At 47.2% G+C, this 13,711-nt stretch overlaps 39 non-coding genes across 39 annotated transcripts; all 39 read left to right on the top strand.

Moving 5' to 3' along the window:
• Positions 1-134: 134 nt before the first annotated feature.
• trnav-uac (transfer RNA valine (anticodon UAC)) lies at positions 135-207 on the top strand. The gene has a single exon. It is a non-coding gene; the product is annotated as a tRNA-Val (tRNA).
• A 323-nt stretch (positions 208-530) lies between these two features.
• trnav-uac (transfer RNA valine (anticodon UAC)) lies at positions 531-603 on the top strand. The gene has a single exon. It is a non-coding gene; the product is annotated as a tRNA-Val (tRNA).
• A 346-nt stretch (positions 604-949) lies between these two features.
• Positions 950-1,022, top strand: trnav-cac (transfer RNA valine (anticodon CAC)). The gene has a single exon. It is a non-coding gene; the product is annotated as a tRNA-Val (tRNA).
• A 386-nt stretch (positions 1,023-1,408) lies between these two features.
• trnav-uac (transfer RNA valine (anticodon UAC)) lies at positions 1,409-1,481 on the top strand. Its single transcript has one exon. It is a non-coding gene; the product is annotated as a tRNA-Val (tRNA).
• A 246-nt stretch (positions 1,482-1,727) lies between these two features.
• On the top strand, positions 1,728-1,800 carry trnaa-ugc (transfer RNA alanine (anticodon UGC)). Its single transcript has one exon. It is a non-coding gene; the product is annotated as a tRNA-Ala (tRNA).
• An 87-nt stretch (positions 1,801-1,887) lies between these two features.
• trnav-aac (transfer RNA valine (anticodon AAC)) lies at positions 1,888-1,960 on the top strand. The gene has a single exon. It is a non-coding gene; the product is annotated as a tRNA-Val (tRNA).
• Positions 1,961-2,516: 556 nt separating this feature from the next.
• On the top strand, positions 2,517-2,589 carry trnav-cac (transfer RNA valine (anticodon CAC)). The gene has a single exon. It is a non-coding gene; the product is annotated as a tRNA-Val (tRNA).
• Positions 2,590-2,675: 86 nt separating this feature from the next.
• Positions 2,676-2,748, top strand: trnav-cac (transfer RNA valine (anticodon CAC)). The gene has a single exon. It is a non-coding gene; the product is annotated as a tRNA-Val (tRNA).
• Positions 2,749-2,834: 86 nt separating this feature from the next.
• On the top strand, positions 2,835-2,907 carry trnav-aac (transfer RNA valine (anticodon AAC)). Its single transcript has one exon. It is a non-coding gene; the product is annotated as a tRNA-Val (tRNA).
• A 397-nt stretch (positions 2,908-3,304) lies between these two features.
• On the top strand, positions 3,305-3,377 carry trnav-uac (transfer RNA valine (anticodon UAC)). Its single transcript has one exon. It is a non-coding gene; the product is annotated as a tRNA-Val (tRNA).
• Positions 3,378-3,464: 87 nt separating this feature from the next.
• trnav-aac (transfer RNA valine (anticodon AAC)) lies at positions 3,465-3,537 on the top strand. Its single transcript has one exon. It is a non-coding gene; the product is annotated as a tRNA-Val (tRNA).
• Positions 3,538-3,934: 397 nt separating this feature from the next.
• trnav-uac (transfer RNA valine (anticodon UAC)) lies at positions 3,935-4,007 on the top strand. Its single transcript has one exon. It is a non-coding gene; the product is annotated as a tRNA-Val (tRNA).
• A 346-nt stretch (positions 4,008-4,353) lies between these two features.
• On the top strand, positions 4,354-4,426 carry trnav-cac (transfer RNA valine (anticodon CAC)). Its single transcript has one exon. It is a non-coding gene; the product is annotated as a tRNA-Val (tRNA).
• Positions 4,427-4,662: 236 nt separating this feature from the next.
• On the top strand, positions 4,663-4,735 carry trnav-aac (transfer RNA valine (anticodon AAC)). Its single transcript has one exon. It is a non-coding gene; the product is annotated as a tRNA-Val (tRNA).
• Positions 4,736-4,822: 87 nt separating this feature from the next.
• Positions 4,823-4,895, top strand: trnav-cac (transfer RNA valine (anticodon CAC)). The gene has a single exon. It is a non-coding gene; the product is annotated as a tRNA-Val (tRNA).
• Positions 4,896-4,981: 86 nt separating this feature from the next.
• On the top strand, positions 4,982-5,054 carry trnav-uac (transfer RNA valine (anticodon UAC)). Its single transcript has one exon. It is a non-coding gene; the product is annotated as a tRNA-Val (tRNA).
• Positions 5,055-5,300: 246 nt separating this feature from the next.
• On the top strand, positions 5,301-5,373 carry trnaa-ugc (transfer RNA alanine (anticodon UGC)). Its single transcript has one exon. It is a non-coding gene; the product is annotated as a tRNA-Ala (tRNA).
• Positions 5,374-5,460: 87 nt separating this feature from the next.
• trnav-aac (transfer RNA valine (anticodon AAC)) lies at positions 5,461-5,533 on the top strand. Its single transcript has one exon. It is a non-coding gene; the product is annotated as a tRNA-Val (tRNA).
• Positions 5,534-6,089: 556 nt separating this feature from the next.
• trnav-aac (transfer RNA valine (anticodon AAC)) lies at positions 6,090-6,162 on the top strand. The gene has a single exon. It is a non-coding gene; the product is annotated as a tRNA-Val (tRNA).
• An 87-nt stretch (positions 6,163-6,249) lies between these two features.
• trnav-cac (transfer RNA valine (anticodon CAC)) lies at positions 6,250-6,322 on the top strand. The gene has a single exon. It is a non-coding gene; the product is annotated as a tRNA-Val (tRNA).
• An 86-nt stretch (positions 6,323-6,408) lies between these two features.
• trnav-cac (transfer RNA valine (anticodon CAC)) lies at positions 6,409-6,481 on the top strand. Its single transcript has one exon. It is a non-coding gene; the product is annotated as a tRNA-Val (tRNA).
• An 86-nt stretch (positions 6,482-6,567) lies between these two features.
• On the top strand, positions 6,568-6,640 carry trnav-aac (transfer RNA valine (anticodon AAC)). Its single transcript has one exon. It is a non-coding gene; the product is annotated as a tRNA-Val (tRNA).
• A 397-nt stretch (positions 6,641-7,037) lies between these two features.
• Positions 7,038-7,110, top strand: trnav-uac (transfer RNA valine (anticodon UAC)). The gene has a single exon. It is a non-coding gene; the product is annotated as a tRNA-Val (tRNA).
• Positions 7,111-7,667: 557 nt separating this feature from the next.
• trnav-uac (transfer RNA valine (anticodon UAC)) lies at positions 7,668-7,740 on the top strand. The gene has a single exon. It is a non-coding gene; the product is annotated as a tRNA-Val (tRNA).
• A 337-nt stretch (positions 7,741-8,077) lies between these two features.
• Positions 8,078-8,150, top strand: trnav-cac (transfer RNA valine (anticodon CAC)). The gene has a single exon. It is a non-coding gene; the product is annotated as a tRNA-Val (tRNA).
• Positions 8,151-8,386: 236 nt separating this feature from the next.
• Positions 8,387-8,459, top strand: trnav-uac (transfer RNA valine (anticodon UAC)). The gene has a single exon. It is a non-coding gene; the product is annotated as a tRNA-Val (tRNA).
• Positions 8,460-8,546: 87 nt separating this feature from the next.
• Positions 8,547-8,619, top strand: trnav-aac (transfer RNA valine (anticodon AAC)). Its single transcript has one exon. It is a non-coding gene; the product is annotated as a tRNA-Val (tRNA).
• Positions 8,620-9,016: 397 nt separating this feature from the next.
• trnav-uac (transfer RNA valine (anticodon UAC)) lies at positions 9,017-9,089 on the top strand. Its single transcript has one exon. It is a non-coding gene; the product is annotated as a tRNA-Val (tRNA).
• A 238-nt stretch (positions 9,090-9,327) lies between these two features.
• Positions 9,328-9,400, top strand: trnav-cac (transfer RNA valine (anticodon CAC)). Its single transcript has one exon. It is a non-coding gene; the product is annotated as a tRNA-Val (tRNA).
• An 87-nt stretch (positions 9,401-9,487) lies between these two features.
• On the top strand, positions 9,488-9,560 carry trnav-uac (transfer RNA valine (anticodon UAC)). The gene has a single exon. It is a non-coding gene; the product is annotated as a tRNA-Val (tRNA).
• A 655-nt stretch (positions 9,561-10,215) lies between these two features.
• Positions 10,216-10,288, top strand: trnav-aac (transfer RNA valine (anticodon AAC)). The gene has a single exon. It is a non-coding gene; the product is annotated as a tRNA-Val (tRNA).
• A 566-nt stretch (positions 10,289-10,854) lies between these two features.
• trnav-aac (transfer RNA valine (anticodon AAC)) lies at positions 10,855-10,927 on the top strand. The gene has a single exon. It is a non-coding gene; the product is annotated as a tRNA-Val (tRNA).
• An 87-nt stretch (positions 10,928-11,014) lies between these two features.
• Positions 11,015-11,087, top strand: trnav-cac (transfer RNA valine (anticodon CAC)). Its single transcript has one exon. It is a non-coding gene; the product is annotated as a tRNA-Val (tRNA).
• Positions 11,088-11,273: 186 nt separating this feature from the next.
• Positions 11,274-11,346, top strand: trnav-aac (transfer RNA valine (anticodon AAC)). Its single transcript has one exon. It is a non-coding gene; the product is annotated as a tRNA-Val (tRNA).
• Positions 11,347-11,433: 87 nt separating this feature from the next.
• Positions 11,434-11,506, top strand: trnam-cau (transfer RNA methionine (anticodon CAU)). Its single transcript has one exon. It is a non-coding gene; the product is annotated as a tRNA-Met (tRNA).
• Positions 11,507-12,001: 495 nt separating this feature from the next.
• trnav-uac (transfer RNA valine (anticodon UAC)) lies at positions 12,002-12,074 on the top strand. Its single transcript has one exon. It is a non-coding gene; the product is annotated as a tRNA-Val (tRNA).
• Positions 12,075-12,472: 398 nt separating this feature from the next.
• Positions 12,473-12,545, top strand: trnav-uac (transfer RNA valine (anticodon UAC)). Its single transcript has one exon. It is a non-coding gene; the product is annotated as a tRNA-Val (tRNA).
• A 662-nt stretch (positions 12,546-13,207) lies between these two features.
• On the top strand, positions 13,208-13,280 carry trnav-cac (transfer RNA valine (anticodon CAC)). The gene has a single exon. It is a non-coding gene; the product is annotated as a tRNA-Val (tRNA).
• Positions 13,281-13,466: 186 nt separating this feature from the next.
• trnav-aac (transfer RNA valine (anticodon AAC)) lies at positions 13,467-13,539 on the top strand. Its single transcript has one exon. It is a non-coding gene; the product is annotated as a tRNA-Val (tRNA).
• The last annotated feature ends 172 nt before the right edge of the window (positions 13,540-13,711 follow it).

Here is a 13,711-nt window from a genome sequence, read left to right as displayed (position 1 = left end):
GGTTATCACGTTCGCGAAAGGTCCCTGGTTCGAGACCGGGCGGAAACAGTCGTTGATGTTTTTTTCTTTATTCCGAACTTCAGCAATCAAACAGATAAACATACACTATGTCCCTGAACGCACCATCTCCTGTGGTTTCCGTAGTGTAGTGGTTATCACGTTCGCCTTACACGCGAAAGGTCCCCGTTTCGAGACCGGGCGGAAACAGTCGTTGGTGTTTCTTTCTTTGATTCCGAACTTCAACAATCAAACAGATAAACATGCGAAATGTCCCTGAACGCACCATCTCATGTGGTTTCCGTAGTGTAGTGGTTATCACGTTCGCCTAACACGCGAAAGATATACATAAACTATGTCCCTGAACACACCGTCTCATGTGGTTTTCGTAGTGTAGTGGTTATCACGTTCGCGAAAGGTCCCCGGTTCGAGACCGGGCGGAAACAGTCGTCGGTGTTTCTTTCTTTGATTCCGAACTTCAACAATCAAACAGATAAACATAAACTATGTCCCTGAACGCACCATCTCATGTGGTTTCCGTAGTGTAGTGGTTATCACGTTCGCCTTACACGCGAAAGGTCCCCGGTTCGAGACCGGGCGGAAACAGTCGTTGGTCTTTCTTTCTTTGATTCCGAACTTCAACAATCAAACAGAGAAACATGCGATATGTCCCTGAACGCACCATCTCATGTGGTTTCCGTAGTGTAGTGGTTATCACGTTCTCCTAACACTTGAAAGGTCCCCGTTTCGAGACCGGGCGGAAACAATCGTTGATGGTTCCTGAACACACCGTCTCATGTGGTTTCCGTAGTGTAGTGGTTATCACGTTCGCGAAAGGTCCCCGGTTCGAGACCGGGCGGAAACAGTCGTTGGTGTTCCTTTCTTTGATTCCGAACTTCAACAATCAAAAAGATAAACATGCCCTATGTCCCTGAACGCACCATCTCATGTGGTTTCCGTAGTGTAGTGGTTATCACGTTCGCCTCACACGCGAAAGGTCCCCGGTTCGAAACCGGGCGGAAACAGTCGTTGTTGTTTTTTTCTTTATTCCGAACTTCAGCAATCAAACAGATAAACATGCGCTATGTCCCTGAACGCACCATCTCATGTGGTTTCCGTAGTGTAGTGGTTATCACGTTCGCGAAAGGTCCCTGGTTCGAGACCGGGCGGAAACAGTCGTTGATGTTTTTTTCTTTATTCCGAACTTCAGCAATCAAACAGATAAACATAAGCTATGTCCCTGAACGCACCATCTCATGTTGTTTCCGTAGTGTAGTGGTTATCACGTTCGCGAAAGGTCCCTGGTTCGAGACCGGGCGGAAACAGTCGTTGATGTTTTTTTCTTTATTCCGAACTTCAGCAATCAAACAGATAAACATACACTATGTCCCTGAACGCACCATCTCCTGTGGTTTCCGTAGTGTAGTGGTTATCACGTTCGCCTTACACGCGAAAGGTCCCCGTTTCGAGACCGGGCGGAAACAGTCGTTGATGTTTTTTTCTTTGATTCCGAAATTCAACAATCAAACAGATAAACATAAGCTATGTCCCTGAACGCACCATCTCATGTGGTTTCCGTAGTGTAGTGGTTATCACGTTCGCCTCACACGCGAAAGGTCCCCTGTTCGAGACCGGGCGGAAACAGTCGTTGATGTTTTTTTCTTTATTCCAAACTTCAGCAATCAAACAGATAAACATAAGCTATGTCCCTGAACGCACCATCTCATGTTGTTTCCGTAGTGTAGTGGTTATAACGTTCGCCTTGCACGCGAAAGGTCCCCGGTTCGAGACCGGGCGGAAACAGTCGTTGATGTTTTTTTCTTTGATTCCGAAATTCAACAATCAAACAGATAAACATAAGCTATGTCCCTGAACGCACCATCTCATGTGGTTTCCGTAGTGTAGTGGTTATCACGTTCGCCTAACACGCGAAAGGTCCCCGGTTCGAGACCGGGCGGAAACAGTCGTTGGTGTTTCTTTCTTTGATTCCGAACTTCAACAATCAAACAGATAAACATAAGCTATGTCCCTGAAGGCACCATCTCATGTGGTTTCCGTAGTGTAGTGGTTATCACGTTCGCCTCACATGCGAAAGGTCCCCGTTTCGAGACCGGGCGGAAACAGTTGTTGATGTTTTTTTCTTTGATTCCCAACTTCAACATTCAAACAGATAAACATGCGCTATGTCCCTGAACGCACCATCTCATGTGGTTTCCGTAGTGTAGTGGTTATCACGTTCGCGAAAGGTCCCTGGTTCGAGACCGGGCGGAAACAGTCGTTGATGTTTTTTTCTTTATTCCGAACTTCAGCAATCAAACAGATAAACATACACTATGTCCCTGAACGCACCATCTCCTGTGGTTTCCGTAGTGTAGTGGTTATCACGTTCGCCTTACACGCGAAAGGTCCCCGTTTTGAGACCGGGCGGAAACAGTCGTTGATGTTTTTTTCTTTATTCCGAACTTCAGCAATCAAACAGATAAACATGCCCTATGTCCCTGAACGCACCATCTCATGTGGTTTCCGTAGTGTAGTGGTTATCACGTTCGCCTCACACGCGAAAGGTCCCCGGTTCGAGACCGGGCGGAAACAGTCGTTGATGTTTTTTTCTTTATTCCAAACTTCAGCAATCAAACAGATAAACATACACTATGTCCCTGAACACACCATCTCCTGTGGTTTCCGTAGTGTAGTGGTTATCACGTTCGCCTCACACGCGAAAGGTCCCCGGTTCGAGACCGGGCGGAAACAGTTGTTGATGTTTTTTTCTTTATTCCAAACTTCAGCAATCAAACAGATAAACATACACTATGTCCCTGAACGCACCATCTCATGTTGTTTCCGTAGTGTAGTGGTTATCACGTTCGCCTAACACGCGAAAGGTCCCCGGTTCGAGACCGGGCGGAAACAGTCGTTGGTGTTTCTTTCTTTGATTCCGAACTTCAACAATCAAACAGATAAACATAAGCTATGTCCCTGAAGGCACCATCTCATGTGGTTTCCGTAGTGTAGTGGTTATCACGTTCGCCTCACACGCGAAAGGTCCCCGTTTCGAGACCGGGCGGAAACAGTCGTTGATGTTTTTTTCTTTGATTCCCAACTTCAACATTCAAACAGATAAACATGCGCTATGTCCCTGAACGCACCATCTCATGTGGTTTCCGTAGTGTAGTGGTTATCACGTTCGCGAAAGGTCCCTGGTTCGAGACCGGGCGGAAACAGTCGTTGATGTTTTTTTCTTTATTCCGAACTTCAGCAATCAAACAGATAAACATACACTATGTCCCTGAACGCACCATCTCCTGTGGTTTCCGTAGTGTAGTGGTTATCACGTTCGCCTTACACGCGAAAGGTCCCCGTTTCGAGACCGGGCGGAAACAGTCGTTGATGTTTTTTTCTTTGATTCCCAACTTCAGCAATCAAACAGATAAACATACACTATGTCCCTGAACGCACCATCTCATGTTGTTTCCGTAGTGTAGTGGTTATCACGTTCGCCTAACACGCGAAAGGTCCCCGGTTCGAGACCGGGCGGAAACAGTCGTTGGTGTTTCTTTCTTTGATTCCGAACTTCAACAATCAAACAGATAAACATAAGCTATGTCCCTGAAGGCACCATCTCATGTGGTTTCCGTAGTGTAGTGGTTATCACGTTCGCCTCACACGCGAAAGGTCCCCGTTTCGAGACCGGGCGGAAACAGTCGTTGATGTTTTTTTCTTTGATTCCCAACTTCAACATTCAAACAGATAAACATGCGCTATGTCCCTGAACGCACCATCTCATGTGGTTTCCGTAGTGTAGTGGTTATCACGTTCGCGAAAGGTCCCTGGTTCGAGACCGGGCGGAAACAGTCGTTGATGTTTTTTTCTTTATTCCGAACTTCAGCAATCAAACAGATAAACATACACTATGTCCCTGAACGCACCATCTCCTGTGGTTTCCGTAGTGTAGTGGTTATCACGTTCGCCTTACACGCGAAAGGTCCCCGGTTCGAGACCGGGCGGAAACAGTCGTTGGTCTTTCTTTCTTTGATTCCGAACTTCAACAATCAAACAGAGAAACATGCGATATGTCCCTGAACGCACCATCTCATGTGGTTTCCGTAGTGTAGTGGTTATCACGTTCTCCTAACACTTGAAAGGTCCCCGTTTCGAGACCGGGCGGAAACAATCGTTGATGGTTCCTGAACACACCGTCTCATGTGGTTTCCGTAGTGTAGTGGTTATCACGTTCGCGAAAGGTCCCCGGTTCGAGACCGGGCGGAAACAGTCGTTGGTGTTCCTTTCTTTGATTCCGAACTTCAACAATCAAAAAGATAAACATGCCCTATGTCCCTGAACGCACCATATCATGTGGTTTCCGTAGTGTAGTGGTTATCACGTTCGCCTCACACGCGAAAGGTCCCCGGTTCGAAACCGGGCGGAAACAGTCGTTGTTGTTTTTTTCTTTATTCCGAACTTCAGCAATCAAACAGATAAACATGCGCTATGTCCCTGAACGCACCATCTCATGTGGTTTCCGTAGTGTAGTGGTTATCACGTTCGCGAAAGGTCCCTGGTTCGAGACCGGGCGGAAACAGTCGTTGATGTTTTTTTCTTTATTCCGAACTTCAGCAATCAAACAGATAAACATAAGCTATGTCCCTGAACGCACCATCTCATGTTGTTTCCGTAGTGTAGTGGTTATCACGTTCGCCTAACACGCGAAAGGTCCCCGGTTCGAGACCGGGCGGAAACAGTCGTTGGTGTTTCTTTCTTTGATTCTGAACTTCAACAATCAAACAGATAAACATGCCCTATGTCCCTGAACGCACCATCTCATGTGGTTTCCGTAGTGTAGTGGTTATCACGTTCGCCTCACACGCGAAAGGTCCCCGGTTCGAGACCGGGCGGAAACAGTCGTTGATGTTTTTTTCTTTATTCCGAACTTCAGCAATCAAACAGATAAACATACACTATGTCCCTGAACGCACCATCTCCTGTGGTTTCCGTAGTGTAGTGGTTATCACGTTCGCCTTACACGCGAAAGGTCCCCGTTTCGAGACCGGGCGGAAACAGTCGTTGATGTTTTTTTCTTTGATTCCGAAATTCAACAATCAAACAGATAAACATAAGCTATGTCCCTGAACGCACCATCTCATGTGGTTTCCGTAGTGTAGTGGTTATCACGTTCGCCTCACACGCGAAAGGTCCCCTGTTCGAGACCGGGCGGAAACAGTCGTTGATGTTTTTTTCTTTATTCCAAACTTCAGCAATCAAACAGATAAACATAAGCTATGTCCCTGAACGCACCATCTCATGTTGTTTCCGTAGTGTAGTGGTTATAACGTTCGCCTTGCACGCGAAAGGTCCCCGGTTCGAGACCGGGCGGAAACAGTCGTTGATGTTTTTTTCTTTGATTCCGAAATTCAACAATCAAACAGATAAACATAAGCTATGTCCCTGAACGCACCATCTCATGTGGTTTCCGTAGTGTAGTGGTTATCACGTTCGCCTAACACGCGAAAGGTCCCCGGTTCGAGACCGGGCGGAAACAGTCGTTGGTGTTTCTTTCTTTGATTCCGAACTTCAACAATCAAACAGATAAACATAAGCTATGTCCCTGAAGGCACCATCTCATGTGGTTTCCGTAGTGTAGTGGTTATCACGTTCGCCTCACATGCGAAAGGTCCCCGTTTCGAGACCGGGCGGAAACAGTCGTTGATGTTTTTTTCTTTGATTCCCAACTTCAACATTCAAACAGATAAACATGCGCTATGTCCCTGAACGCACCATCTCATGTGGTTTCCGTAGTGTAGTGGTTATCACGTTCGCGAAAGGTCCCTGGTTCGAGACCGGGCGGAAACAGTCGTTGATGTTTTTTTCTTTATTCCGAACTTCAGCAATCAAACAGATAAACATACACTATGTCCCTGAACGCACCATCTCCTGTGGTTTCCGTAGTGTAGTGGTTATCACGTTCGCCTTACACGCGAAAGGTCCCCGTTTTGAGACCGGGCGGAAACAGTCGTTGATGTTTTTTTCTTTATTCCGAACTTCAGCAATCAAACAGATAAACATAAGCTATGTCCCTGAACGCACCATCTCATGTTGTTTCCGTAGTGTAGTGGTTATCACGTTCGCCTAACACGCGAAAGGTCCCCGGTTCGAGACCGGGCGGAAACAGTCGTTGGTGTTTCTTTCTTTGATTCTGAACTTCAACAATCAAACAGATAAACATGCCCTATGTCCCTGAACGCACCATCTCATGTGGTTTCCGTAGTGTAGTGGTTATCACGTTCGCCTCACACGCGAAAGGTCCCCGGTTCGAGACCGGGCGGAAACAGTCGTTGATGTTTTTTTCTTTATTCCAAACTTCAGCAATCAAACAGATAAACATACACTATGTCCCTGAACACACCATCTCCTGTGGTTTCCGTAGTGTAGTGGTTATCACGTTCGCCTCACACGCGAAAGGTCCCCGGTTCGAGACCGGGCGGAAACAGTTGTTGATGTTTTTTTCTTTATTCCAAACTTCAGCAATCAAACAGATAAACATACACTATGTCCCTGAACGCACCATCTCATGTTGTTTCCGTAGTGTAGTGGTTATCACGTTCGCCTAACACGCGAAAGGTCCCCGGTTCGAGACCGGGCGGAAACAGTCGTTGGTGTTTCTTTCTTTGATTCCGAACTTCAACAATCAAACAGATAAACATAAGCTATGTCCCTGAAGGCACCATCTCATGTGGTTTCCGTAGTGTAGTGGTTATCACGTTCGCCTCACACGCGAAAGGTCCCCGTTTCGAGACCGGGCGGAAACAGTCGTTGATGTTTTTTTCTTTGATTCCCAACTTCAACATTCAAACAGATAAACATGCGCTATGTCCCTGAACGCACCATCTCATGTGGTTTCCGTAGTGTAGTGGTTATCACGTTCGCGAAAGGTCCCTGGTTCGAGACCGGGCGGAAACAGTCGTTGATGTTTTTTTCTTTATTCCGAACTTCAGCAATCAAACAGATAAACATACACTATGTCCCTGAACGCACCATCTCCTGTGGTTTCCGTAGTGTAGTGGTTATCACGTTCGCCTTACACGCGAAAGGTCCCCGTTTCGAGACCGGGCGGAAACAGTCGTTGATGTTTTTTTCTTTGATTCCCAACTTCAGCAATCAAACAGATAAACATACACTATGTCCCTGAACGCACCATCTCATGTTGTTTCCGTAGTGTAGTGGTTATCACGTTCGCCTAACACGCGAAAGGTCCCCGGTTCGTGACCGGGCGGAAACAGTCGTTGGTGTTTCTTTCTTTGATTCCGAACTTCAACAATCAAACAGATAAACATAAGCTATGTCCCTGAAGGCACCATCTCATGTGGTTTCCGTAGTGTAGTGGTTATCACGTTCGCCTCACACGCGAAAGGTCCCCGTTTCGAGACCGGGCGGAAACAGTCGTTGATGTTTTTTTCTTTGATTCCCAACTTCAACATTCAAACAGATAAACATGCGCTATGTCCCTGAACGCACCATCTCATGTGGTTTCCGTAGTGTAGTGGTTATCACGTTCGCGAAAGGTCCCTGGTTCGAGACCGGGCGGAAACAGTCGTTGATGTTTTTTTCTTTATTCCGAACTTCAGCAATCAAACAGATAAACATACACTATGTCCCTGAACGCACCATCTCCTGTGGTTTCCGTAGTGTAGTGGTTATCACGTTCGCCTTACACGCGAAAGGTCCCCGTTTCGAGACCGGGCGGAAACAGTCGTTGATGTTTTTTTCTTTGATTCCCAACTTCAACATTCAAACAGATATACATAAACTATGTCCCTGAACACACCGTCTCATGTGGTTTTCGTAGTGTAGTGGTTATCACGTTCGCGAAAGGTCCCCGTTTCGAGACCGGGCGGAAACAATCGTTGATGGTTCCTGAACACACCGTCTCATGTGGTTTCCGTAGTGTAGTGGTTATCACGTTCGCGAAAGGTCCCCGGTTCGAGACCGGGCGGAAACAGTCGTTGGTGTTCCTTTCTTTGATTCCGAACTTCAACAATCAAAAAGATAAACATGCCCTATGTCCCTGAACGCACCATCTCATGTGGTTTCCGTAGTGTAGTGGTTATCACGTTCGCCTCACACGCGAAAGGTCCCCGGTTCGAGACCGGGCGGAAACAGTCGTTGTTGTTTTTTTCTTTATTCCGAACTTCAGCAATCAAACAGATAAACATGCGCTATGTCCCTGAACGCACCATCTCATGTGGTTTCCGTAGTGTAGTGGTTATCACGTTCGCGAAAGGTCCCTGGTTCGAGACCGGGCGGAAACAGTCGTTGATGTTTTTTTCTTTATTCCGAACTTCAGCAATCAAACAGATAAACATACACTATGTCCCTGAACGCACCATCTCCTGTGGTTTCCGTAGTGTAGTGGTTATCACGTTCGCCTTACACGCGAAAGGTCCCCGTTTCGAGACCGGGCGGAAACAGTCGTTGATGTTTTTTTCTTTGATTCCGAAATTCAACAATCAAACAGATAAACATAAGCTATGTCCCTGAACGCACCATCTCATGTGGTTTCCGTAGTGTAGTGGTTATCACGTTCGCCTAACACGCGAAAGGTCCCCGGTTCGAGACCGGGCGGAAACAGTCGTTGGTGTTTCTTTCTTTGATTCCGAACTTCAACAATCAAACAGATAAACATAAGCTATGTCCCTGAAGGCACCATCTCATGTGGTTTCCGTAGTGTAGTGGTTATCACGTTCGCCTCACACGCGAAAGGTCCCCGTTTCGAGACCGGGCGGAAACAGTCGTTGATGTTTTTTTCTTTGATTCCCAACTTCAACATTCAAACAGATAAACATGCGCTATGTCCCTGAACGCACCATCTCATGTGGTTTCCGTAGTGTAGTGGTTATCACGTTCGCGAAAGGTCCCTGGTTCGAGACCGGGCGGAAACAGTCGTTGATGTTTTTTTCTTTATTCCGAACTTCAGCAATCAAACAGATAAACATACACTATGTCCCTGAACGCACCATCTCCTGTGGTTTCCGTAGTGTAGTGGTTATCACGTTCGCCTTACACGCGAAAGGTCCCCGTTTCGAGACCGGGCGGAAACAGTCGTTGATGTTTTTTTCTTTGATTCCCAACTTCAACATTCAAACAGATATACATAAACTATGTCCCTGAACACACCGTCTCATGTGGTTTTCGTAGTGTAGTGGTTATCACGTTCGCGAAAGGTCCCCGGTTCGAGACCGGGCGGAAACAGTCGTCGGTGTTTCTTTCTTTGATTCCGAACTTCAACAATCAAACAGATAAACATAAGCTATGTCCCTGAAGGCACCATCTCATGTGGTTTCCGTAGTGTAGTGGTTATCACGTTCGCCTCACACGCGAAAGGTCCCCGGTTCGAGACCGGGCGGAAACAGTCGTTGATGTTTTTTTCTTTGATTCCCAACTTCAACATTCAAACAGATATACATAAACTATGTCCCTGAACACGCCATCTCCTGTGGTTTCCGTAGTGTAGTGGTTATCACGTTCGCCTTACACGCGAAAGGTCCCCGGTTCGAGACCGGGCGGAAACAGTCGTTGGTCTTTCTTTCTTTGATTCCGAACTTCAACAATCAAACAGAGAAACATGCGATATGTCCCTGAACGCACCATCTCATGTGGTTTCCGTAGTGTAGTGGTTATCACGTTCTCCTAACACTCGAAAGGTCCCCGTTTCGAGACCGGGCGGAAACAATCGTTGATGGTTCCTGAACACACCGTCTCATGTGGTTTCCGTAGTGTAGTGGTTATCACGTTCGCGAAAGGTCCCCGGTTCGAGACCGGGCGGAAACAGTCGTTGGTGTTCCTTTCTTTGATTCCGAACTTCAACAATCAAAAAGATAAACATGCCCTATGTCCCTGAACGCACCATCTCATGTGGTTTCCGTAGTGTAGTGGTTATCACGTTCGCGTCACACGCGAAAGGTCCCCGGTTCGAGACCGGGCGGAAACAGTCGTTGTTGTTTTTTTCTTTATTCCGAACTTCAGCAATCAAACAGATAAACATGCGCTATGTCCCTGAACGCACCATCTCATGTGGTTTCCGTAGTGTAGTGGTTATCACGTTCGCGAAAGGTCCCTGGTTCGAGACCGGGCGGAAACAGTCGTTGATGTTTTTTTCTTTATTCCGAACTTCAGCAATCAAACAGATAAACATAAGCTATGTCCCTGAACGCACCATCTCATGTTGTTTCCGTAGTGTAGTGGTTATCACGTTCGCCTAACACGCGAAAGGTCCCCGGTTCGAGACCGGGCGGAAACAGTCGTTGATATTTCTTTCTTTGATTCCGAACTTCAACAATCAAACAGATAAACATGCCCTATGTCCCTGAACGCACCATCTCATGTGGTTTCCGTAGTGTAGTGGTTATCACGTTCGCCTCACACGCGAAAGGTCCCCGGTTCGAGAACGGGCGGAAACAGTCGTTGATGTTGTTTTCTTTATTCCGAACTTCAGCAATCAAACAGATAAACATACACTATGTCCCTGAACGCACCATCTCCTGTGGTTTCCGTAGTGTAGTGGTTATCACTTTCGCCTTACACGCGAAAGGTCCCCGTTTCGAGACCGGGCGGAAACAGTCGTTGATGTTTTTTTCTTTGATTCCCAACTTCAACATTCAAACAGATATACATAAACTATGTCCCTGAACACACCATCTCCTGTGGTTTCCGTAGTGTAGTGGTTATCTCGTTCGCCTTACACGCGAAAGGTCCCCGGTTCGCGACCGGGCGGAAACAGTCGTTGGTCTTTCTTTCTTTGATTCCGAACTTCAACAATCAAACAGAGAAACATGCGATATGTCCCTGAACGCACCATCTCATGTTGTTTCCGTAGTGTAGTGGTTATCACGTTCGCCTAACACGCGAAAGGTCCCCGGTTCGAGACCGGGCGGAAACAGTCGTTGGTGTTTCTTTCTTTGATTCTGAACTTCAACAATCAAACAGATAAACATGCCCTATGTCCCTGAACGCACCATCTCATGTGGTTTCCGTAGTGTAGTGGTTATCACGTTCGCCTCACACGCGAAAGGTCCCCGGTTCGAGACCGGGCGGAAACAATCGTTGATGGTTCCTGAAAGCACCATCTTATGTGGTTTTCGTAGTGTAGTGGTTATCACGTTCGCGAAAGGTCCCCGGTTCGAGACCGGGCGGAAACAGTCGTCGGTGTTTCTTTCTTTGATTGCGAACTTCAACAATCAAACAGATAAACATAAGCTACGTCCCTGAACGCACCATCTCATGTTGTTTCCGTAGTGTAGTGGTTATCACGTTCGCCTAACACGCGAAAGGTCCCCGGTTCGAGACCGGGCGGAAACAGTCGTTGGTGTTTCTTTCTTTGATTCCGAACTTCAACAATCAAACAGATAAACATGCCCTATGTCCCTGAACGCACCATCTCATGTGGTTTCCGTAGTGTAGTGGTTATCACGTTCGCCTCATACGCGAAAGGTCCCCGGTTCGAGACCGGGCGGAAACAGTCGTTGATGTTTTTTTCTTTATTCCGAACTTCAGCAATCAAACAGAGAAACATGCGATATGTCCCTGAACGCACCATCTCATGTGGTTTCCGTAGTGTAGTGGTTATTGCGTTCTCCTAACACTCGAAAGGTCCCCGTTTCGAGACCGGGCGGAAACAATCGTTGATGGTTCCTGAACACACCGTCTCATGTGGTTTTCGTAGTGTAGTGGTTATCACGTTCGCGAAAGGTCCCCGGTTCGAGACCGGGCGGAAACAGTCGTCGGTGTTTCTTTCTTTGATTCCGAACTTGAACATTCAAACAGATAAACATGCGCTATGTCCCTGAACGCACCATCTCATGTGGTTTCCGTAGTGTAGTGGTTATCACGTTCGCGAAAGGTCCCTGGTTCGAGACCGGGCGGAAACAGTCGTTGATGTTTTTTTCTTTATTCCGAACTTCAGCAATCAAACAGATAAACATACACTATGTCCCTGAACGCACCATCTCCTGTGGTTTCCGTAGTGTAGTGGTTATCACGTTCGCCTTACACGCGAAAGGTCCCCGTTTCGAGACCGGGCGGAAACAGTCGTTGATGTTTTTTTCTTTGATTCCCAACTTCAACATTCAAACAGATATACATAAACTATGTCCCTGAACACACAGTCTCATGTGGTTTTCGTAGTGTAGTGGTTATCACGTTCGCGAAAGGTCCCCGGTTCGAGACCGGGCGGAAACAGTCGTCGGTGTTTCTTTCTTTGATTCCGAACTTCAACAATCAAACAGATAAACATAAGCTATGTCCCTGAAGGCACCATCTCATGTGGTTTCCGTAGTGTAGTGGTTATCACGTTGGCCTCACACGCGAAAGGTCCCCGGTTCGAGACCGGGCGGAAACAGTCGTTGATGTTTTTTTCTTTGATTCCCAACTTCAACATTCAAACAGATATACATAAACTATGTCCCTGAACACGCCATCTCCTGTGGTTTCCGTAGTGTAGTGGTTATCACGTTCGCCTTACACGCGAAAGGTCCCCGGTTCGAGACCGGGCGGAAACAGTCGTTGGTCTTTCTTTCTTTGATTCCGAACTTGAACAATCAAACAGAGAAACATGCGATATGTCCCTGAACGCACCATCTCATGTGGTTTCCGTAGTGTAGTGGTTATCACGTTCTCCTAACACTCGAAAGGTCCCCGTTTCGAGACCGGGCGGAAACAATCGTTGATGGTTCCTGAACACACCGTCTCATGTGGTTTCCGTAGTGTAGTGGTTATCACGTTCGCGAAAGGTCCCCGGTTCGAGACCGGGCGGAAACAGTCGTTGGTGTTCCTTTCTTTGATTCCGAACTTCAACAATCAAAAAGATAAACATGCCCTATGTCCCTGAACGCACCATCTCATGTGGTTTCCGTAGTGTAGTGGTTATCACGTTCGCGTCACACGCGAAAGGTCCCCGGTTCGAGACCGGGCGGAAACAGTCGTTGTTTTTTTCTTTATTCCGAACTTCAGCAATCAAACAGATAAACATGCGCTATGTCCCTGAACGCACCATCTCATGTGGTTTCCGTAGTGTAGTGGTTATCACGTTCGCGAAAGGTCCCTGGTTCGAGACCGGGCGGAAACAGTCGAAACAGTCGTTGGTGTTTCTTTCTTTGATTCTGAACTTCAACAATCAAACAGATAAACATGCCCTATGTCCCTGAACGCACCATCTCATGTGGTTTCCGTAGTGTAGTGGTTATCACGTTCGCCTCACACGCGAAAGGTCCCCGGTTCGAGACCGGGCGGAAACAATCGTTGATGGTTCCTGAAAGCACCATCTTATGTGGTTTTCGTAGTGTAGTGGTTATCACGTTCGCGAAAGGTCCCCGGTTCGAGACCGGGCGGAAACAGTCGTCGGTGTTTCTTTCTTTGATTGCGAACTTCAACAATCAAACAGATAAACATAAGCTACGTCCCTGAACGCACCATCTCATGTGGTTTCCGTAGTGTAGTGGTTATCACGTTCGCCTAACACGCGAAAGGTCCCCGGTTCGAGACCGGGCGGAAACAGTCGTTGGTCTTTCTTTCTTTGATTCCGAACTTCAACAATCAAACAGAGAAACATGCGATATGTCCCTGAACGCACCATCTCATGTGGTTTCCGTAGTGTAGTGGTTATCACGTTCGCGAAAGGTCCCCGGTTCGAGACCGGGCGGAAACAGTCGTTGGTGTTCCTTTCTTT

The sequence above is a fragment of the Gasterosteus aculeatus genome, chromosome X, assembly GCF_964276395.1.
Source record: "Gasterosteus aculeatus chromosome X, fGasAcu3.hap1.1, whole genome shotgun sequence".
Taxonomy (NCBI): Eukaryota; Metazoa; Chordata; class Actinopteri; order Perciformes; family Gasterosteidae; genus Gasterosteus; species Gasterosteus aculeatus.
Note: the sequence above shows the minus strand (reverse complement) of the source record. Positions and strands in the feature narration are given on the sequence as shown.